This window comes from Netta rufina, assembly GCF_964035555.1.
Source record: "Netta rufina genome assembly, chromosome: 2".
NCBI classification, from domain to species: Eukaryota; Metazoa; Chordata; class Aves; order Anseriformes; family Anatidae; genus Netta; species Netta rufina.
Window position 1 is genome coordinate 110,993,876 of NC_140124.1, and position 24,526 is coordinate 111,018,401.

The following is a 24,526-nucleotide window of genomic DNA, read 5'->3' on the forward strand; positions in this document are numbered from 1 at the left end:
GTTACTGCTGGTTATCCTGGCTCTATGTTTCCAAGGCTAGATCCTAAGGTAATTCCAGATATTCCTTTCAGATCCCTTCTGGAAAAAAAAAAAAAAAAAAAAAAAAAAGTTAGAAAGAGGAAAAGATCATCAAAGTACTAGACCAAACGCAGTCAATAGGCAAAGCAAGTCTGAAGTTTTGCTTAGAGATGATAAAGCAAATGCAGCATAACCTTAAGATAGAGAAAAAGTGACACCCGCCTCCTCCTCCTCTTTCTCTGTGCGCGCGCACACACACACACACACACACACACACACACACAAGTTGTTTACAGAAGTGCCTTGTAGTGAGTACTGGTGGTGTCACTCCGTCCCATGCCCCAGAGCTATCACCGGGCCTCATGGGAGATGTGACTACAGCATCGGACATGGGACTGTTTGTTCACTCACTTTCTGTGAAGAGAGTTTTGAACTCTGTTTTGAATAGACAGCATTTTCTTTGTGTGGTTGGTAAATAACACAGAGCAAAGTTAGTCAGCAAGTTACATAGCTTCTGCATTCTGATTCTTTGGAGCCCTTTTGTACCAAGCTTGACAGGATGTTTTTAACAGAATGTGACCTCACTGGGATACCAGAGGTAAGGAAAAAAGTTATTGGGGCTGTTGTGGAATATTTTGCACAGAACTGACTGAAAATACTGCTTTAGAATGCCTCTTGAAAAGAAGATGGTTTCACTGTGATACAGCCAACATTTTTTTTCAGTGAAAATCAATGTCTTTCACTCCTTTGTAAGTTATAATAAATCTTAGATTTTCTATTTCCCACTTGTGGAAAAAGACACTTATTTGCAAATCTCAGAACGATTATGTATTTGCTCTGATGCATTGAGCAAAGGCCCAGTTCCAGAGATAGAACATCAAATTGTTTTCTTTCTAACACAGAAGAGAATAGGCGGATCAGGTCCAGTTCTTCACCCAGGTCCTAGAAACAGCAGCACGAGAACCGGAGCGGTGGTAAACCCAGCAAGACCAAGAGACAGCAGCCCTCTGGACACCTGCACTGACTCCCTAGGTAAAGGTAAGATGGAAAAAAAAAAAAAAAAAGAAAAAAAAAAACTACTGCATTTTCTGGGCAAGATCATGCGGGTTTTCATAACAGACATTACAACTGGGATGCACTGCTGTTTGTAGTTTTGTTTGGACGCACAGAAAAGGGGTTCCTGGGTGGTGTAGCTCGGGGGATTAGTGGCTGTGTGGTTACCCCCTCTCCTCCCTCTGCTGGCCAGTGTGGGGCAAACGCGGGTGCTGGCATCCCACGTTCCCCCGGCATCGAGAGGAAAGCACTGCTTGATTGCAGTGTTTCTTGATTTCTCTGATTTGTTGCTCTTGTTACCAAGTACCGACAGCTTTAGGGTGCTGCGATGTGAGGTTTAGCAGCGATAGAGGAAGGGAGATAGATCTGAGAGTTCAAGAAGTCATGAAGATTTTATTTCATTTTGTTTTATGCTTTTTAAAAACAGATGTAGTTTAGCTATTTATTTATAATAGGCTCAGGCTCAATGATCTGAGTGATCTGTTTATGTTTAGGATCTAAAAGGGTTTTATGAAAAAAGGAAGAAAAGTGCATTATTACATGAAATAGCTTCATGAATAATAGCCATCTTGCTGTTCTGAAATTGAATTAACAATATGTGATATGCTTTAGTGTGTATATCAACAGAACAACAAAGCTTCATTGTTTTTGTACTGAACAATCACATTTTCTTTCATTTTTTTTTCAGCCAGAACAGGTGACTTACCAAAAACAAACAAAAAAAAATTGTTTGGAGTCACTGATAGAGTAGTGAAAGGAAATGAAGTTCTCATGATATATAAAGCTGTTAGTCATACTTGAATACTTGCATAACAAAGAAATCTAAAAATAAGTTGTTAAAATTGGAAAGTTTTGCACCATGAGTGCTGCTGACAATGAAAGTGTTCTTTGATAAATGAGCATGGAAAAACTTGCTAATTACTTATGACTAACCTGAGTTGCTTTTTACTGTAAAGCACATAAAGAACCAAGGCTTTTTTCTTGTAAAAAGTTAGAATGTAGATTGATCAGACTTGACTTAGTAGTATAAAAGATAAGGTGACCATGTCACTGCTCCCAGTAAGACAGGGAAATGAGTTGGGTTTGACAAAGCATTCATAGTGACACTTTTATAATGTCAAACTTGCTACTGTACTTTGATCCACTGGTGTGCAGTAGGTAAGCTGCCAGCGCTGTCCTAATTAGAGCAAATGTTTTCTCTGAAAAGACTTCTAGAGACAAGCATGTTCTCTGAAGCAGAAGTCTGTAAAATGAGGATGATTGAAGATGATGAATTTATATTCACAACTTTGTTATTTTTGTTGCAGTAATACTTCTGGTCCTAGTCATGGGTCAGATGCTGGGTACTGTATGAAAAAAATACAGACTTTATGCTGAACAGCTAATGATACAGACATGGGACAGCAAATAAAACAAATGTGATGAATTATTCAATCATAAAAAATACAACCAAAGTGTTAACATGGAGTTTTCTGATTTTAGTATCTTTCTACACCTGTTCTGTTGTTCTTAATGATGATTCTCCGTAGTGTCTCATCTCCTACGTATAAGCTGCCACAAATAGTTGGAAGCTTGATCTTTTTTGAATTTCTGTCAGAGAGAAGTTGGCAGGGTGGGGGATAACAGTTTATTTTATCCCTGAAGTTAAACAAAAGACTGCAAAATTTTGATAGAAGTAAACTGATTAATATTTATGACAGTTACAGAGGATTAACCAGTAGAGGTCAGTACAGAGTGCTGAAATGGAAGTGGAGCACTATGTGAAAAAGCTTTGTGTATTTATACTCTGTACTTCTGATTTTTAACTTTTCCGTTAAAAAAAAAAAAAATGGTAAAGGTCTACAGTCATTCAGTCATCCTCTTCAAAACGACAGTTTAAAAATACTTGGGACAGTACAGTAATGACAGACTGCTTCAGCAGAGGAATATAAGCCAAATGGTGCATTTTGTAGCATGGTATAGCTCGTGGAAAGTTGCTTATTTTGTGTAATTATCATAGAAACTAATGTGTAATACGTATTATACATTTTGCAGTAATGAATGCATTTAGCTGACAGCAGTGTAGCAAATTACGAGAAAGGATTATTTCCAGGAATCAAGTTTTTAAATACTTGAATTTAAATATATATATATATATATATATATATATATATATTTCTCATTTTAGGTAGCAAATTTTGATAATTAAAATTAAGTGTTGGTTTTAAAGTTTCTATCTTCCTTTCCTTGTATATACATAAAGGTGTGTGTGTGTGTAACACAGAGAGAGTAAGGGAGACAGACAGACCTTGTACATAAAGTTGAATTATCTTTTGTTTCACTTTTTAAAGCCATTGTTTGTTTGTGGTTTCCTTTTGTGATTTAAAGCAAGGAAAAGAATCAACTTGTATAGTCTGTGCATGAAAACATCCTTCAACACGTATTAGCTGCAAAAGCTCATCTCTGAAAAGCTTCTGCTCAGAATTGCTTTTTGTGGATCTAAAAAGAGAAACTTTCATGTTCCCATTCTGTTTCCTTGCAGAATGTACTAAGTACTTTGAAAACTACCTTGCTATTAAATTGTAATTGTTGAATATAGATATATATTAAAAAAAAAAAATCCTAAGAATTTTATCACCAGATAAAAGTAATGTTCTATTTTGGTTTCAATGCTGACTTACATCTGCTGTCTATGAGCTTAGGGAGAGTTTTCCCAATTCCTTCAGAGAGAATAGAGAATAGAACTATATGAATGGTAAACATTTTTGAAAATTCTCTTCACTTGTTCTGCTTACCTTCCATGCTCTTCTTTAAAATGATTACAGAGGCATTGGAAAGTATCCAGCATCTTTGAAAAACAGCTTTTACTTTATGCCTTTTCTCAAGCACTTAAAGGTGACAAGTTCTACACAGCAACCCTTTCTCACAGGGTGTTCTGTTGTATGCTACTGGAGTCAAATGGCATAAGTGTGAATGTAGTTTGGAGAGCTGTAAGAATTCATTACTGCAGGGAACGAATTCCCTTATAACTTTAAAGCAGCAACAGCATAAACTGAGGTGGGAAGGAGATAGAGATAAATGACTCTTGCATATCTGGCCTGTGACATATTTTTCCCCCACTTTTGTTACCATAGCTTTACACACAGGTCTTACAATCCAGTACAGTTGAATTTCTTATGAAAGAGCACCCTTTACAGATGTTCTTTGGTAACAGAAGGCCCAATCTAACAGGAGACATATGAGTGATGGGGTGTTAAATGATGATTTCCACTTTAAGCCTAAAATTTTTACCAAAGGCTTGGTTTTGATTCAGTTCAATTCCCTTCATTTGAAGGGGAGTGGAGAAACAATATTTACTACAGTTTTCACTATTGGCTTTGGTTGTGTTTTAAGTAGATAAATTTGAATGTAAAAGTCAAAATCAGCTTCCTTCCCCAGATAAATTTCTGACGTTCATACTATTTTGGCACATAATATTTTCCTATAGACTTTTTCACATACATCTGAGTTTCTTCTGGGTGTAAATGTTGTGAGAAATTGTATTTTGCTGAGCCACAGTGGAAGTATTCGTTTACAGTAACTGATACTCTTCATTAGCACTTGGGGGGGGAACGGGCAGGGGGAACAACTCTTCCCGTCAAATGCTTTTCCCCAAAAGTAGTGCAAAGATTGAGGTGGTTCATATAATATTAAATAATCTGGTTTTAGCCAGTTTATGTTGAAATCCAAATGTCCAAGTATTTGTATTTCTCCAATTAAGTTTGTTTACATGTTCAATTTCATGAACATCTGGTCGGGCTTTTTCTGTAGCATATGGGATATAAAACCCCAAAATTCAGGGACCAAAACAATGTTGCTGGAAACATGTATTTCAATAAAATATATTGTTATGGTGGAAGTTTGCTATTCTTATCTATATCCAGACCAAATATAAAAGATTACCGCAGAGCTGTTCATGATTAATGAACAGAAGGTCTATCTTATCATTGAAGTTCTTAGTCTCTTGCTAGATTAATGTTTAGTATTTTCTTGATTGTGATACGACTCTCATACAATCTTACAGGTATAGTAACATTATATTCTCATTTTGCCCCTCTTTTCTGATGTCTGTGATTTTTTATTTTTTAATTCTTCTCTGTAAAGTAGCTGTGCAATTATCCTATCACCATATAGCTAAGTTTTATGGTGGGTGTTCATTTGTTTCCAAGTCTGGGACAGATTTCTCCATCCTTGTGTGTGTGTGTGTGTAGTGGTGACTAATATTTTTGCACTACCCTATATGGAAAAAACTGTCACTGAACTATAAAGCTGTGTGTTTTGCTTAAGCGTGTATCAAAAAATTGTGATCTTGTGCCCAGATGAAAATAGCACTAATTCAATTCAGTCAGTGTGATCTGTAATTGAGATAGCTTCACTAGTGAAAAATCTCTGCATATAAATAAGGACACTGTGGCATTTGCACTAGAAATTGAGTTAATTAAGGTTCCTTACTTGTAATTACGTTATCAATCTGCAGATTGCAAAATAACCTAAAATAAATTAGAGCCAATAAATTAGAATGATAAACATTGTCAAAGAAATTGTAACTTCAAAATTCCCCAAAGAGAAAGAAGATATTATTCACCCATATGAAGAACAAAGTACCAGCCTAAAAGATTGGTATAATTCTGAAAAATGTATTATATATCAATATCATGGTTTCACTTTTGGTGGATCAACCATTTTAGTGATGCATATGTATGTACAGTCAATTTTGTTTTGAAGCTACTTAATTAATCCATAATAGTGCTTCTCCCTGATCTTATGAGGCTGGACAGCATAGCTGTTTGTTGTATTTTGTTTTTGTTTTTGTTTTTGTTTTTGTTTTGTTTTGTTTTTCATTTTGTCATAACGTTCTGTTCAGAATTTATTATCTGTCCTTTTTGCTATGTAGCTCAAATAAATATTAGGTTTTTGGTTTTTATTTTGTCACTTTATCATATGTCAGGAATCAACTTTATACTGTGATGTCCTCTTGATATTCTTCACCTCCCACTGATATCAATAGGATGCTCAACCCAAGACATAGTGCCTTATATATCCCAATACCAGAAAAAAAAATATTGTACATGGTGACCTGAGGGTGAGGACCTTTATAATTTCAACATTAAAACTGAGGTATAGAAGGAATTAAAGCTTTCTAGAAACCCTGAAAATCACTTCCTTTCCATAGACAACTTCTGGATTATTTCTCTCATAACTATGCATTTCTAAGAGGTCAAAATTCACTCTGTCAGCTTAACTGTAAAACAGATATGTAAGAAATATATATATATGTATATTTGTAGAACATATCCATGATCTTGGTTACAAGCTAAGAAATTTTTGAACACCTTTATGTTTTTAACATGTCTATTCTGAAAGTGGATCTTATATTTGACCCTAACTATAGAATTTGGCCCTAACTGTAAAATAACGATTTTATCACAAAAGAAGCTCCCATAGTCTATGTATATTATTGCTCAATATACTGTCAGGGGACATTAATAATAGGCTTTGCAATATTTAACAAGTACACAGCCTTACTTTTTCCTTTTGTACTTTAACGGCATACCTCAAATTGAGTTGTATGTACTAGGTTTTCCCAACACTGTAGAAATGCAATTTTTTTGTTGGTCAAAAAAAAAAAAAAAAAAAAAAAAAGTGTGCCTTTCTGAAAACTTTTAATCTATGTCTATACATAGTGACTTTTTATCAGAATACTTATGATTTGCATAAGAGTATATATATATATGAATGTATACACAACATATTACACAGTTTCTCTGGACAATTCTTGGCAGCTCATTCATATTTTTGGAGGTATCAACAAGTTCATATTGACATGCATTTTGTTTAAGAAATTAAGACATTAAAATTTAAGAAAATATGTAATTAATATTGAATTAATATTGAATATGGTCCTAAAAATACTATCTGCTTTATACAGCATGTCATTTCCTGTGAACCTGATTCACAGAAATACTGCATTTTTTTTTCCTTGAAAATAATTTTATTAGTAGTGCTCCTAAAGAAGTGTTGATCACATGATTGGATGTGTCAAACAATATTCCACTTTCGTTGCAGATTTACACTGTTTCAAAGAAAATGTATGAGTAAAGATTTTCTGGTGGTTTATTGCTGGTGGTAACGATGACCACAGAAAATGTGAATACTTATACGTAGTATGCAACAAAATAGAACAGTTTTGGAATCAAACTACAGACAAGGTTTTCAGTAATTTATGTTGCCAAGATGGTGCAGTTTATAGACTTTGGTTCAGCAAGATCTCATTCAGAGCTCATGTTGCAATTGTGGACAGCATCATTTTGCAGGGTCATATGTTACTTTGAAGACAGGCAGGTTTTGATAGCCTGAGTACAACAGGTTTTATAATCTTTCTTCCATGTCCAGTGAAAACAACACCTCCATCATACCTAAATTTTTAATGGTCTTTGGTGGCACTTGAATTTGAACACATCAGATCTCCTAACATTTGATCTGAGCAGTGAATAAATCTGGCAGATCTACACAGCTTAGGAGAAAGGTAGCAAGGATTTTCATGCTGGGAATCGGGAAGTGTCAGGAATAAAGTCAGTGTATACTGTGTAAAACCACCTGATGTAATATGGCTCAGTTCTGTGAGATCCAGAACATCCCTTTTTGTCCTTGGAATAATAAGTGGCTAAGAATGATCTGAATCTGGCAGGATGAGAGTAGATGTATCACAAGATCAGACTGGCTAAACAGGGAATCTGTGATGCATCTCCAGAACAAAGAGGCAGTATACAGAAGATGGAGACATGTTCAAGCTGCAAAAGAGGAATATAGAAATGACATGTCAGTATGGTATTAGGTAAGCAAAAGCTCATCAGGAATTGACACTTGCAAGGCACATCAAGTGCAACAGGAAGAGCTGCTACCACTAAATGGATAGGAAAAAGCTGAAGAAGCAGAATGTGTGCCTGCTGCTTGAATGGGACAGGCAATTTAGTGAGAGCAAAACCAGGTAAGGCTGAAATACTCAAAACTTCTTCACTTCAGTCATCATCAGCTGGCTCTATGTATAAAGGCAGGATTCAAAAAAGAGGGGAACAACCAACAGGAGATGAGGATTGATTGAGGATTTATTTACAAGAACTTGGCACATCCAGTTCCCTGATGGGCTGCACAAAGAGTCTTGAAAGAACTGGATGATGTCTTTGCAAGGCCACTACCATCTTTGAAAAGTTGTAGAATTTGCTGAAGGTACCAAGTGATAAGAGACAGATTGTACCCATCTTCAAAAAAGGCCATACAGATGAAACAGTGAAGACTCACTTGCTGGTAAGATTCACTTCATCCTTGGGGAAATCATGGAGCTGGTTTTCTTGGAAGCCGTTTCTGAGAAAATGAATGGAGAAAAGAGTGATTGGGAGTAGCAGTTTTTAATTCTTGAACAACTCTATTGCATTACATGATGACATAACTAGATTCATGGTTAAGGAGAGCAGGGGATGTTATCTGCTTTGAATTTAGTAAGTTTTTCAGCACAATCTCCCACAACATTTTCAAGTTCAAGGTCTAGTGTTAAAGAGTAGATGGATGGACTACTAGATGAGCATAAAACTGGAGAGATCAGAAGACTGAAAGGGTAGTAGCTAATGGTTTATACTCTGTCTCTGTGCCTATGATATGGAATTTCTTGGGGATCTGTCCTGGAACCTGTCCTGTTTAATAAGTGTCCTGGTGTACAGTGGGCTAAACACTGTATGCTGGCAGTGATGAAGGCCGATGGAGCACTGTACTGTATTAACAGAAAAATAGCTAGTTGATTTAAGGAAGTTATTATTTCCCTTAAGTTGGTACTAATTAGGCCACATCTAGAATATTACATCCTGTTCTGGGTACACCCAGACAAGACAGAATGTTCATCAATAGGTATGAATGGAATGAGTTTGGTGGAGGGCTTAACCAAGTTGATCAGAGTACTATATGCCTTGTGAAGAGACTCTGAGAAAGCAGGGCTTGTTTAATCTGAAGAAGAAAAACAAATAAAGAAACAACAACAAAAACACACGTTTAGGTAGAGCAATACTGAGGAAATTTTGAAATAACATTTTTCTTGCAAGTGAATACTACCTTCTGCCTCCTAAGTGAGCTCACCTATTTCAATGTATCAGATGAGACTGGTATATTGAGAAGATCTGATGAATCTCTAAATATAAGAGATTGTCTTGCAGTTAGGCAGTAGGGATACTGCTGCACATTTTAATAAAGGCACAGTATTGTTTTCACATAGGTTATAATGAAAAAACATCAAATTTGGCTTACCCAGGTCTCTGACCCTCCTGTGCATGCTGGGATGATCTCTCCGGTGGAGGGGTTCTTGTCATATCTCCTCACGTGTAGGAAATTTGCTGAGTACAGGTATTCTGCCAGGATATTGAATGCTGTTGGTAGGGAATGGATGGCTTATGGATTCTGAACCATGCCTTGGTTTAATCTGATGCTGTTTATGTTCTGTTTTTTTTTCTTTTCCTCTGAAGTTTGATGTAAACATTTTTGCTGAGGAAGAAAGAAGCGAAGTGTGTCAAAGAAATCAAAAATTCTGATGCATTTTTGTTTGGAAGTGAAAATATTAGAACAAAGGGAATGATAAGCAGGTATTTTTAAGCCTATCTTTTTTAAATGCAAAATTAATGCATGATCTTTATTAGGTCATCAGTACGAAATCATAAGTATGCTTGGAAATATATAATTCACTGTAATCGATCTTGGATTCGATCTTGCATGGATTTATACTCTGGGAGACATTAGGAATTGGATGGGAGAATGCTGGTAAGGCCTGGAATGGACACTGACACATATGTGATTCTGTGAACTTTATTTTTACAAAAATGGTAAAACATTGATATGAGTTTTCAGTTTTAAACATTAAATTTAAAAATTAGCATTGCAGTAGGATAGCCATACTCTATATATGTGACTTCCATGACTATCATCAACCTGCACCACATTTTGGACAGGATGTAGCCTTGAACTGAACGGAAGTGGGTATGTGTTCCCTCTGATGTGTTCAGTCATTGCTGACCCTCCCTGCCTCAGATCATGATGATACCATGATGCAGATCTGCAGATGGTATGAGAACTCAACACAGTCTTGGAGGAGTTCAGCATAGTCAGGAGCACGTGTTGCCAATAACATAGTGAAGGGAATGGGACATAAGGGCATGGATAATGAAGGCTAGTGATAAATCATTAGAACTTGTTTAGGTTGCACCCATGCATCCCGACACAGGAACCTGTCTTTCAAGGAAGTACTACTTGATAGTTACAGTACATGAACAGAAATGGAAGCAAACTCAACTTAAGTATTGAGTTTAGGTGATCTAACACTGGGTGAACAGGCATCACAACAGTGACTGTGATAAGTAAGCCTTGCTACAAGGCTGGGCTTGGAGTCATATTTATTTATTTCTGTAGAGGATGTATGAGAGCTGGTTGGCTTGCATATGGCAGAGCAAAGCCTTATCTCCTTGCAATTTAACAAGCAGTCCTACTCAATTAGAGAAGAAACTTTATTGTGGTTGTTCCTGGTCATGGAGGACAGGGGGAAGCAGAGCAAGTAGGAGCAGCTGAAGTCACAGCTATTGATGCAACAACAGGTCAGGAATAAACACCTGTAAAGATACTGGGTTATTTACCCATGGAACAGCAAAATAATGGAGACTTTGTCTAGTCCTCTGTTAATCAAAATAGGAGTGTGTTCAGGCTATGGGAAACTGGATGATACCAGAGCTAGAATGCAAAAACGATAACCAGAATACTATAATCCTCTGGTATTAGGTAGAGAAATAGGTCTTAGAAATCAATGTTTATACATTGAGATCTTTTTGTTTATTTATTTTAACATTCTCTTAAATGCTTTCTATTTGAGACTTTGGGAAAACGAGACTGATGCTCTTCACCATTATCTCTTTTAAAGAATTAATTCATCATATTCAAATCAAACACTTTCTAGTATCACATTAACATATTCACCTCTTAAAATCTGAAAACTATAGGACTTTGAGTTCCTGAATGCTACTTCAATATTTTTGAAATAACATCCAGTTGACACCTTTCGTAGAATCATATTGGAAGGGATCATGTTGGAAGGGATGTTCAAGAATATCTAGTCCCTGCCATGGAATGCCTTCCACTAGTCCAGGTTGCTCAAAGTCCCATCCCAGGTTGTGTGTCACGAGAGCAGAGTAGAGAAGGCAGAATCACTTCCCTATACCTTGCTTCTTTTGATGCTGAACAGGATATGGTTTCTGTAATGTTAAATCTTTACAATATTTGGCTGCAAGTACAATAAAAAGTCTGGCCAGAAGAAGGAGAAAATGCAGGACATCCTGTTCACCTGTTTATATAATCTTATGGCTAGTGCTATCACAAAGGTTTCAGGTTTATTCAGTAATTTGTGGAGGCCAGATTTCACCAGTGAAGTTAATGAGGTAAAATGTGTGATAATGTGTGATGCTGACTAAATATGGATAGCTAATACCTGTTCTCATGGAGGAAAAAGTTCCAGAGATTTTGCATGAATAAAACTACTTATAAAACTACTTTTTTTTTTTTTTTTTTTCATTACAGCAATAGGATTGCCAAGAATTTAAATGGAATTATGCAGTTCAGTTAGAATATGATGACATTCTTGCATGGCTTTTGTTTGTTTATTAAACCAGGAGTCTAGTGCTATCTGACACTCCATCAAAGATGTGTTGCTTTTGGTTGAAATTTTAAAATTCTGTGCTGCTAGAGAATTGGCATTTCATTTAAACATCTGACAACATAATAAGTACTTATTCAGCACCTTACACTTTGTTCCTACAGAAGGACAAACTTGAAATTCTGATTTCCACTGGTTTGATATACAGTTTGTTTGGAAACTAAACAAAATGGAGCGTCACTGTTTTATGTGGGGACTCATTTCACTTGGGTAGACTGTACATAGAGCTCTTTTTCATTAGCCTGCTCCCTTTTAGCCCTGATTGTTTGGTTACTAGCCTGTGATTTTTCTGGAATAAGAAGACTAGGGCAGATAAAACCTTCTACAAGGACTTTCTTTGGTGTGTAGACATGTAGAGAGCATTAGATAAATAATCTACAGAGTTACAGAGAACATATTCAAGATGCTTCACTGTAAGAGATCAGTGTCATCCAAACTATACCTGGAGTCTAATAGATTCTGCTTCCAAAGGGAAAACACATCCTCTTCTCAACACGCTAAAAGACTGAATCTCACTTTAAATTATCTGTGCCTTTGCCCAAATATCAAGTAGATTTATTTAACTGAATTAAAAATGGTCTTGAATACTCAAAGCACTTTTGTGAAATAAAATATATGTTATGTATGTACACAGACAGAGGGAAAGAAAGAAGTAGAAATCGCCAAGGACAGACAAGGTTGTTCTAAGAACATTTATTGATTAGAAACAAATCATGTTTGGTTTGGTTTGCCTTTTTTTTCTTTTTTTTTTTTTTTTCCTTTTTACTTCTCCATATTACATGAAGTGGTCTCTGTCTGGGTGTAATTTTTACTTTTTAGTGCAATCTGCACCTGTGGCCTTTGGACTTAATGTTTATGACAGATGGACTGGACTGTGTTTGCACCATTTAGTGTATAATCCTTCTGTATGTATCTATGCCATGCTAGGCAGTGGCACTGGCCCAATGGGCATATTTATTAGTGCAGACTTCCTGTCTGCTTCCATTGTTCTGTTGCAGTGTCCTTTGAGCCTAATGGACCTTGCTTTGTACTGGGCCCACCTACAAAATATTGTTCCTGATTCATGCCAGATTATCTGCTGCAGACTCCAGTCTCCCTCCCCCAGCACCCCCCCACCCCCACCCTGCTTTTTATTTTTAAGTACTTCAGCACATTTGCCAACTAGAATGCTTAAAATGGATCAATTCCATATTGTAAATGTTCTTCCTCTCAGCCTGCGAGCTTCATTTTGGAACATGCTTGCTAGCTGTGTTTGCTAGCATCAAGATGCTTGATAGAAAAGAGAACTGCTTTCTCTGAATAGGACATATCTCCTGCTACCTGAGCTCCCACTCCGTGGGAAGCAGAAGTTATTCCCAGCAAAGTGATGGCCACTGTACAACAGGGTGTAGTAAATGCAGCCCTGGCTGCAGGAGCCTGCTGGCCCATGGCTGGCAGCCTGGAGCTGTGCAGTGCGTTCCATTCCTGCTGACTTCATCGGTGCTGTGTGACAGGTGTGAAGCCTACTACTGCACAAGATATGTTTCCTTCTCTATCAGTAGAATAGCAAAACAAATGCTAAGCAATGGAAAATGAACAACACTTAGGCACTTTCAGTTTTTAATTTTTGAAGGGAAGAAATAGATTTGTGAAATGAACAGAAGACAGAAATGATATACTAACACTTGGAAATTCAAAGGATAATTTAGTATTGTACCTTGTTAATTTATTACATGAAATCATGACTTCACCTATATTATTATTCTGTGCCTGTTATAGATATGCGTGAAATAAACCTCTCAGTTTAATTGTATTCATATCAAGTTAGTGGCAAATTTCAATCAGGTGTTTGAGAACCAAAAGCATCCTTTTCCAAACAGCAACGTCTATGTTAAAGTTAAATAGTTAAAATTTTAACTTAAAGTTAGAAAGATAAAAGTATTTTTAAAATATTTTGATAAGAAGTAATAATGGAATTGTAAATGCTCTGTGGAAAGATAGATCACAATTTATCACACTACTCAGGAAGACTATGCATTTAGTGCTTATAGTATCATAACCACAATGAAACAAAACATATTCTGTATAATGGTAGCGATAATTTCTGGAGTGTGTGTACTTGCTAATAAAATTTCTGTAGGATAGGAATGAAGACCTTGGAGGAAGAATTTCTTATTTTATGAATTAAAAAAGGCAGTATCAACAACATCTTCATATCTGAGTTAATAAGGACTTGTGAATAAAATATGTTCAAGTCCATTTACAAATACTCAGGTATAGCTTGAGTACCATCCTTCTTCATTCACTTTCAATGCTGTTGAATAGTTAACAGTTTTGAAGATCATGTACTCAAACTGCAATGATGAACATTTATATATTTATATACATTTATAAATGATTAATATTTATATATATATACATTTTTGTGGAGGACTGTATGTGTTTTCAACACTGAACTTAATTTTAAAATTTATGATTGAATTTTAAAATCTCATGGTTGTATAAACATCATTTTTCATGCCCCATATACTTGTACTTTTATCATTCCTTTACTGATAACTGAAATATTTTCACCAGCTTTGCAAATTTTGAAGGAATATATTTCAGAATACAGAGTAGAAAATGTGCAAGCTCGTTCTGGTCAAATCCTGTTTAACACCCTTCAATTTGAATCAGCTGTGTGATGGTTCTGAAATTTTTCTTTCTGCATTTGCTGTGGCATTATCACATTTTTTTCTGTTACAATATTGCTCACATACTCCTTGAAAAAGCAGTTTCCTAAGTTGCTTTTCCCTGCTGCCAGTCAGTGTGATGATGAAGTCTCTTTTCAAAACAACCATAAAAGCTTCAGAATCTCTTTCTTGTAAAAGCCATTTGTAAATTTTAAGGTGAGAGCAGCCTGGAACAGGATATACCACAGGGGAGGCAATGTTATTAAATGCTTTGCTGTTGGTTGGTTGGTTGGTTGTTGTTGTTGTTGTTTGTTTTTCTTTCCTTTTCTTTTTAGAGTTCATAGCCACCATTAAGTACAACAATAGAGATATCATCCAAGTTTGCCAGGACAAATAACTAACCATCTGCCATAAAAGTCTCTTTGTTAGGTGAGAATATTAGCTTTAAGGACATTATAACGTCTGATTTCCTGATTGGAGCTCTCTACAAATAATGACTTTAGGGATTGTGTCATCCTGTAGACAAACTACATGACCATTCACCTGTGATTATTTTAACTTCAGTGCCAGTAATAGTACAGTGCCCCAGAAGTGAAGAGCTGGGTATCATGTCCTGCAAATGGAATTATTCATCTGTTCTCTAAACAGCCTGGGGACTGAGCTGATGGAAGCAAGTAACAGCAAGGTTGTGTCTAGCAAGGTTGTGTCTATTAAGAATACGCAACCTAAATCTTCCAGCTGGGAGGCACAGTAGTGAAAAGTGCTATGTGATGGTCCTCCTTTGTGGACCATGGACCATCATCATGTGACTTCTATAGATGTCACCTGATTACTAGCCATGCAGGTATACCCTGCTACCATGCACTACCCTGGCATCTGGACCCTTCCATCTAGTTATTATGGCATGTAGATTGTTGATTGTAAATTAATATTATTGTATTTATATTATTGTATTATTGTATGTAGCATAGCCTAGCTAGTACCATTTTCTGTCCCTGTCTCTTCTGTTAGGTCTTTGGTACTGTGGAACTCTTTTTGTAAGGTCTACTTCTTTGTCCTACTAGTACAATTTCTTAATAGCTGCAGTTTCTTTCTGATTTGTCTAAACTATAGCAAAAAACAATTAATTTTCTGGTGGAACAGAAATCCACAGTTGTGGTCCTACAGGAGGCTCTTAAAAACAGTTTTTAAAAGCCATTTTCCTCCAAGGCCTTGATAAATTTTCCATCTAGTTTTGTAATCTGCATTTGCAAAGAGATTTGATGGTGCCCTTGGAATTTTCTGTCCTAGATAACATTTCCATACTGGAAGCACACTGACTTGGTTTTCCAGAGTGCAAACAATGGATTTAGCTATTAGCTTTTAATGTCTGTAGAATTATTTAACCCTGATCCTTGGAAAGACACAATCATGCTGCCCCTAAGGTGCCATGGGGTTCCACTAATGTCATTCATCTGAAGAGTCATTAAGCTAACCAGCTGCTTCTTTGGTGTGCTGTAGTATTTAGTATGCATTTAGGTGATCTAGTAGTAACAAATGCTACTAGATCACCTGTGACTTCTAAATGCCCAACAGGCAAAAGAGGCTGCAGGTTATTCTGTGGCACTGGCTGTTCCTAGAGTGTTTCTGAGCGGTAACTTACTGAAGTTCTGTAACTTTCTGTTTTTCACCAATTTTCTTTCCTAATATGTCCACACAGATTATTTAATGCAGTTACATTGTTCTGTCTTCGCTATAATCCAGCCTTGATGTTTCATATGTACAAATTAGGAGCAACTTTGTCCCATTTGTATTGCAATTGAATTATTAGTTATATCTACTACTTGTAAAACCAAACAACTTCTTCAATTTTAAACGTTAAATATCAGAATGTGATGATAGATTTGTCAAATGTGGTGTTCACATTACAGCTTGAATAGTCACATTTAAGTGCTTGTATGAGGATTTTTACAAATATAACAGTGTTGCTTCCTCTAGTCTCTTTGCACACTTAGGAAGCATACTTCTGAATAATTTTTCCTATACTTCTGAATAATTGTTCCTAGTTGAATCTGGTGGAAAAAAGAACACATTTCATTTAGGAATAAACAGTATAAGACAATGTCATTTGTTCCTTATATATAGAGAGAGATTAGAAATATCTTTTTTCCTTTAAACATTTTTTTTTCCTATTCTTATGGACTAATATATCCAAATGACAACAAATGTAAAAATATTCATATAATAATAAATTTATTTGAAAAAATAGAAAAAGCAAGTGCCAGAAAATGGCCAATACTGGAACAACAAATGTTAAGAGTGTATAATGAGTGTATTTGTGGAATGCTGTGGTTGTTGCATTGGTTCTTTTTGTTTTCTTTTGTTGTGTGTTGTTTTTTCTTTTTCAGAGTTCTCCTACAATATCCATTTGTTTTAATTAAAGGTCTTTTTGTTTGAAGACATCCAATTTTCATTGGTTCTACTTCTTTATTTTGTTAGATACTATTGGATCCTGCCCACAGCCTGTACAACACTTCTGTGTTCACTTTACCCCTTCATTAATGGGGGAAGTTCAAGCTGCTGCCTGGGTAAAATGGTAAAAGCATCATTGACTTCACTGTCACAGGAAAAAGAGAATTAGAGATTATTAACTGCTAATTTTCACTCCTTTTAATGGGGTTGAAGTCCTAAATTAAAATACATCATATATTGATTTTAATGATGACATGTAATATTACACATGAAGAGGTCCTGTGCTATTGAGGTGTTCTCTGGATGCTGAACAAGAAAAGCACTTAGAGGAAATGTAGGATTTTAGCACAGGATAATGTGAAAGGGGAAACTGGGAACTGGTTGTAATCAGTTGTTCCCTTGTACAAGAACCAGTATAGACAGAACATTGATTAGACTCTAGCCAAACCCAATAAGCAGTCAGATTACTGATTTTAAAATCTGCCACTGTGGTTGTCTTCAGTGGTAGAAAAAAATAGTTTTTCATATAGGTCATAGCTTCACATGTGAACCTCACAGCACAACCTCATCATGTGCCTGTGATCAGTTTGTCCAGCAATGGGCTTTGTGTGGTATTATTTCATATGCCCCCCTCACTGTGCTGAATCCTTTTCTTCTGTCTCTTAGTTGCATTTCCATTCCACCAGTTAATGCTGTGATAAGTGAGGATGAGAGAGTAATCCATCCTTTGTGCAGGTCTTATGTCTATCTTCCGTCTACCTACATGTTTTCCTTAAATCCTGTGATTGTTGGGTAAGTGGCAACAGAGACAGATGGAGGATGTCACACCTACATACAAATGATGAAGAAATGATGGCTGTTGGCCATTGACTCAAAGTGACAGAGGCATCCTTAACTTGCACATCAAAGGAGCTGTTTTTAAGGGTGGTGTCAATATCACTGGTTGCTGAAAATGGAAAAGCAGATCCTCAGCTGTCATGTACTCTATCTTTGATTCACTGTGCTAAAACAACAAGCCTGTTACACAGCAAAACTTCCACGTAAAACAAGCTAAGCCAAAAAATGTGAGAGACTAAGGAGGCGTGTAGTACATACTGAAAGTGTCTTGTAAAATGTAATATACAGAAATCTGAAATAAAACATATATTTTTCAGGTGAGATCAATTTTAAGGCAGCCATTGGTGTATATATGTATTACCAGAAATCTGAATCTGAGGATAAGTGACTACCTAATGTTACCTTAACTGGAGCTGACATCAAAATTAGCTTCTTTATAGCAACACTTATGAATTTTATGAAGAACTAGGTAACTCTGTAAAGGTGTCTATAGAAAATGATAGGCTAAACTTGTATATAAAAACTTAACCATATTTATGTAACACAGGAAAAGATAGCTGATGAGGTTGATGTGAGAAAGAACAACTCAAAGGATGACTATAAAATCTACTGTGTTGACAGCTCATGATTAAGTTAAGTAGCATATTCCAGGTGAATAGTTTTTTTCCATTTAAAATAGTATACATAATTTTCTATAATTTTCTGTTCATCAGTGGGCAAAAAAGGTATACATGGAAGGAGTTGGGGGAGGGGTGGGGAGGAGAAGTTAGGGGGAGGAGAGCAGGAAGGAAGGAAAGGTCTAATGCTTAGAATTTCCTTTAATTAATTAACTTCATAATGCACAAATAATGGGTGAAATAAGATTTTTATTGTGTGTGATTGTGAAATAAATGCACATGCATTAAAAGGCTGATTAATGCCAGGTTCCTAGTAAATAAAACTACCTTGTCTTTTCCACTACTGTGATATTTAACTTTACTGAATGTACATTCCCTTGCTTCTGACTATTCTGTAGTTATTTCTATTAGTTATCTTCTGAAAGACTATATTGTCCACTTACTCACATAAAAATGCAGTAACTGTCAGGAATTGTCCCACTGATGCCTATGAAGCTATTTGCAAGAGAAACTGCTGGGCAGAGTGGAACTCCATTAAAGGGTTCAAATGAATGATAAAGTTAAATTTATTATTTTACTTGATATATTTCTATCCTCTAACATTGTTCATATTTAATTCCTTTTTTTTTTTTTTTTTACTTATATTTCTAACTCCTCATAGCTCTTTCTGTCTCTTGCTTGTTTTTATTTTTCTCTTTCCTCCTCCTAATATTCCTTTTTAACAAGATTTTGTGAGTCACACTGATTCCAGGCAAACAAGCTGCTGTACTGTAAAATAAATAGCCTTGAAATGCTACAAAGTAAATCACTTGCCTTCAAGATTAAGCTAAAATGTTTGCTTGAGCTTCATGTCTGAACATCCTTCCACTTAACCAGATGATAGCAGAGTTTTTGCCAACAAAACATATCTTTACTAAACCAGGGCCATCTTTCAATGAGAACAGAGCAGTATGCTGCCCTCTGCCATCAAAACATGCCTCTAGCCCTATTTATTTATGAGAAGCTTTGTACTGGATACAAACTGATCATGAATGTTATCCAGCTTTATATAAGACATCACATGGTATTGGTAATCTGATACAGGGTTTTAAATGGATAGCTACACTGCCAGTTTTAAGTGCCAGCAGTTGTTTTTTGCTTATTTATTTTTATTTTTGCTTTTGCTATCAAATGATATAGCAGGTACTGCTAGGAAATATACTAACCTTCATTGAGTGTATGCTTCCTGCAGAAGAATTGATATTACTAAACACCTTCATTTTACCTTCTAATTTTAATCTTCTGAACAAAATAAACTATTTTGTATCCTTGAATGCAGCTTCCTAGAAATAGATTGATGTAGGAAGAATAATATACATTTTACTCCCTCATCCCAAACATATTTTTTCACAAGCTTGTGCTTTCAGCATCTTTTCGCTGTGTGATTATTAAAATACTTATGCTTTACAGTTATAGGCCTGGATAATCTTAAAAATAGATAAGGTTTCAAACATGAAATACTGACTTTTCTTGGTATTTATTCATGTAAGATCCAATTTGATCACCTATATTTGTATTTGTAAACCTAGAGAATCAGCTTTATTTGTGGATTAGGTATATAATTGACATTCACTCCATGCAGACATGGAAGAATCTAACCTGGTGTGAGAAACCTGAAGTGTGACTAACATCCTGAATTTTTGATTTGCAACATAATCTAGAGGATGGATGAGCATTAACATGGAAAATCTAGTCTCTCTTTCCCAGAGGGCACCTTTGTATTATTGTAGCTGGAATGCTTCATGTGCTATATCACTTTGATCAGATAGCTAAAATCTGAACACTCAAGTATTGTAAAGGTAAGGGTAGTAGATTTGATCAATCCCTGGGACTGCTAGTTTCTTAAATCATCTTAGGATAAGTTAAACTAAGCTTTTGGAATTGTTCTATGTGTGTTTAATGGAAGAAAAAATGGCTAATTTGTGCTTGCCTTACTAGAAAGCAGATGGGTAAGGGAAAGAATATTTCAGAGGGAATATTTAAAAATACAAAGACAACCTAACTGAAAATTTTGTAAGCAATTAGATGGTAGTACAGGTAAAGGCATCTCAAACTGGCGTTTCAGTATCCAATTCTTTATCAAAAATTCATTTGCAATTGAAATAGCTCATGAAGAGATGTGACTTGGAGCAAGGAGCAGAGGCATGACAGAACTGGTAAGGTGAATAGTACGCTAAGATTTGTTTGTATGTTTCCAGGAGAGAGAGAGATCTGTAGCTTTGTATGCTTCCCTAACTTTATGCATTAGAGAAGTTGAATAGCGTGACTGAGTTTAAAAGGGGTGACATTAATGTGAAGTCTAAGGATTCTTTATGTGCATAAAACCATGATGGTTCATTCCATGAACAGCTGCTAGCCAATAAGCCTTTCAAAAAGCCTTTTGGAGACAACACTGAAAATCTAGGGCTCCCACTCTCCCTGCAGGATTTGTACACTGAATTTCCAAAAATAGGGCACCTCCAAATGGCGATGTAAATGCTTCATAGGGACCCAATATTGTAATAAATGTGTATCACTGTATCCAACATACCACTGAACTTAGTCCCTAATAAGGAAGTTGCACAATAGGCACTTGAATGTGTTTAAACATATTTAAATGCCATGTTTTTGAAAATAGTTTCAGTCATGAATTTGATTTTCAGAAGTACATCTAGTAGTATGGCTACTAGATATTTTCACTCTGGACTTTATTTATGCAGACAGCAAAACTATCACACAGTCTGTATGAGCACTGAATGATGTACATAGTAACTGAAGCCCAGGAGTGAAGCTATGTTAAGAGAGTCTACGAACAGCCTTTATTAATATATTTTTGTTTGTTTTAATTTTGGGGGGCAGATGCTCTTTGTTTATGCTCTACTTGCACAGTGGTTCTGATTGATGTTATGTTCTAATAAATAAATAATAAAACCAATGGATTGTCTTACAGTTTGTGCAATTGCTGAAGATTCCGTACTAGCACTTCTCATTTTCTGGCAGATGGTAACATAGTTACCTCTGCCATTAGAACAACACAAGTGTCTTTTGTTGTTTTTGTTGTTATTGTTGTTTTGTTTTGTTTTGTTTTCATTGAGAGAATCTTAACAATTAAAAATGTGTCCTTGATAAGCCAGAGGAAAATAGAAACAGCTTATTTGTAATATATATAACTGAAGAAATATATTCACAATGGAAGTAAAATGCTAAAAAGCTTCCTTCTCTCTTTCTCCAAGATTTTTTTACTGTGAAATTAAGGAAGAAACTGCCGCTTGAAAACTCTGTATGTGTTGAACAGTGGTAGAACTGTCCACAAAAAAGAATATCAAATCTGAGGATTTCTCTTTGTACATCCAACACTAAGGGCTAAGGAACCAGAGCTTAATTACAGGGAGACAAGTACGAGTTGAAAAAATCCTTTGATCATCATACAAATATAAATGCAGTCAATGTTTATCTATATCTAAGGAAGATATTTTAAAATGTGTTTCATTTTTAATTAAGTTAGCACTATTTCAATTGTATGGGTTTCTGGGACTGGCGTACTGCATGTCCCAACTGGTGCATGGGAAAAAAATCATATTCCACTTTAATGAAATTACAAAACATTTCCTTGAGATTTGATCCTGATGCTTAATAGCACTGTCTCATCTTATAGACAACTTAGCTAATGCTGGTGTAATCAGAGACGCCTCTTGCACCACATGAGTTGGAAATATATCAGTTAAGAATGTAACATATGCACCTTCCACTTAAATTTTGTCATTATATTTTGAAGTATCAACATTCCAAACACATTTTAAAGGAGAATAGAAGCTACAGCTAAGTGACTTAAACCACTGAAATTGAATTAACAATAAAAATAATGATGGATATACAACTTCAATGGAACTGACATTCAATTATAACAACTTCATGCAGTGCATTATAAATTTGTCCCATTGTATCTGATTACTATAGTTAATAGAGTAAGAGGCAAAAGCTCTAATCACAATCTTAAATTGTATTTTATGCTTTCTTTTTGATTCTTGATTTGCATATTGTATACAATAATATATTTACGCAATATTTGACAAACATCTATTTTATTTTGCAAATTGACAAATTTGTCTTGTGTAAGTTATGCTGTTAGGAGGGCTTTAATGGTTCAATTAGATGGTCTGTTCACTTTTTACAGTATATTTTATTAGTCTAAGTATGGTAACCAGGCTTAAAACCAGGTACTACAAGGTACCTTTTCAGCACAGTGCTCAGGAAATCAACCATGGAGCTCTCATTAACATTAATGGATGCTTAGTGGCTAATTTACTCTGCATCATGGTTAAAACATACTCCCCAGGGTGCTCACCAGGCTGTGTGGGAGCCATACTCCCACACATGTGGGAGTATGTGGGACTCCATACTGTTGGTATTGTAATTGTATTTTATTAGCTCAAGCTACAAATGAAAGATTTCGATTCCATGACATCTCTGCTGAACTCTGATTCAAATGGAAAATATACACACCTGTATTCACTATCAATTAGCTGTGACAGCAAGATAATCTGATCAAAAATTTTTGGCAAAAACATACAGTAGAAGAAAGATGTACTATCAATACTTCTAATTTTAAATAAATCTGCAAGGTAACTGAATATTTTATTTTATAGTAAACATTAAACACTAAAAACATAAATTTTCAAATTAAATATTCAAAAATTTGTAAATGCTCTTGCAGTTTTAGTTTAGCCTTGTTATGCTTGTGTTTTTGATTAAAAAATGAAGATCATTGAGGGAAATCAAAAGGAATTATGAACTCAGGAGCTATGAAGCTAGAGTTCTTCCAGTCTTAAGTGCTATAATTCTTTAGAACTCTTCCTCCAGCCAAAAAAAAACTTGTTGGGAATGCTTCCGAATTCAGTTCTGAATAATGGATTTTAAAGGAACATTAAGTGTAAACTGGTAAACTATAAGGAACAGGGGAAAGATAGAACAAAGAATCCCATGCTTGCGTGAACAGAAAACACTGGGATAATGCAGGACTTGTCAAAATCAATTTGAATTTTGATTAAGGAAGAAGATTCTTCATTCCTTAACAGAGGACAAAGAAGGAAGAGGGTTGCTATGTACTTCAAATATTTTCCCTAGAAAATATTAAAAATTAATACCACTTTTAATATCATGTTTCAGTACTTAATGAGACTAATGCTGAGCATAAGGGCAAAGCCAGGCTTCCTGAAAGATGGGTAAGAACAAAGCACATTGAATTTAATGTATATGTGTATAAGATACAGAGAGAGATGGAGAAGATGACATGGTTCCCAGAATATTGGAATAGAAAATCATAATCAGGCAGAATGAGTTAGGAAATCAGAGTGGCACCACAAAACTGCAAAATAGTATTAACATTTAAATATAACATTTAAAACAATAAAGGAAATATATGGCTTGTGCTAATATGGACTTACCAGTATTACTCAATCAGGCAAAAACTTGAAAAATATTGAATACATAAAAGAGAAGAAAGTAAACAACATAAAAGTAAGGGCTGATGGATTATTTCAGAGCAACCACTTACCTATTTTTTGTAAGATACTTGTTTTTTTTGGATAAGAGAAATGCAAGCTGGTCTGATTTGTTGGGACTTCAGAGATACATGGGAAATTATTGGTTACACTGAAAAGTGGGATTAATATGGAACTCTAGAGTGAGTAAGGAACTGGTGAGAAGAGAAATTAGTAGATTATATATAACAGGGTTTGTAATCATCAAGGGCATTTATTAGTAGTGCATTGCTTGTGCATTGCTACCTTGATGACAGTATAGATACCAAAATGTTATTTTTCATAAAACTTCTTAGCCCCTTTTCATTTGTTTTTCAATATATTTTCCTCCAATATTGTCTGTAATGCCACACTAAAGAGCAGCTAATACAGAGTCTGTCAGTTAAACTCATGTCATGAAAGTCACAGATTCTTAGAATTCACAGCAGTGTTATTGTTCTAGTACATTATACTGTTTAGCATACTAGTCCGTGATACCTGATTTTTATTTATTTATTTATTTATTTATTACACAAATCCTCTTCCTTGTTGTACAAATACATGCTGAAAAACATGGTATTTGCCTTCTTGTAGTTTGGACTAGCATCT

General features: G+C 35.5%; 1 protein-coding gene across 1 annotated transcript in view; it reads left to right on the top strand.

Moving 5' to 3' along the window:
* Positions 1-577: 577 nt before the first annotated feature.
* The window catches only part of ST18 (ST18 C2H2C-type zinc finger transcription factor), a gene marked incomplete at both ends in the record, with an annotated part of 170,400 nt that continues 146,451 nt past the window's right edge, over positions 578-24,526 (top strand). Inside the window, 2 exons of the mRNA XM_084282930.1 lie at positions 578-616; positions 921-1,056. The remainder of the gene's footprint in view (positions 617-920; positions 1,057-24,526) is intronic.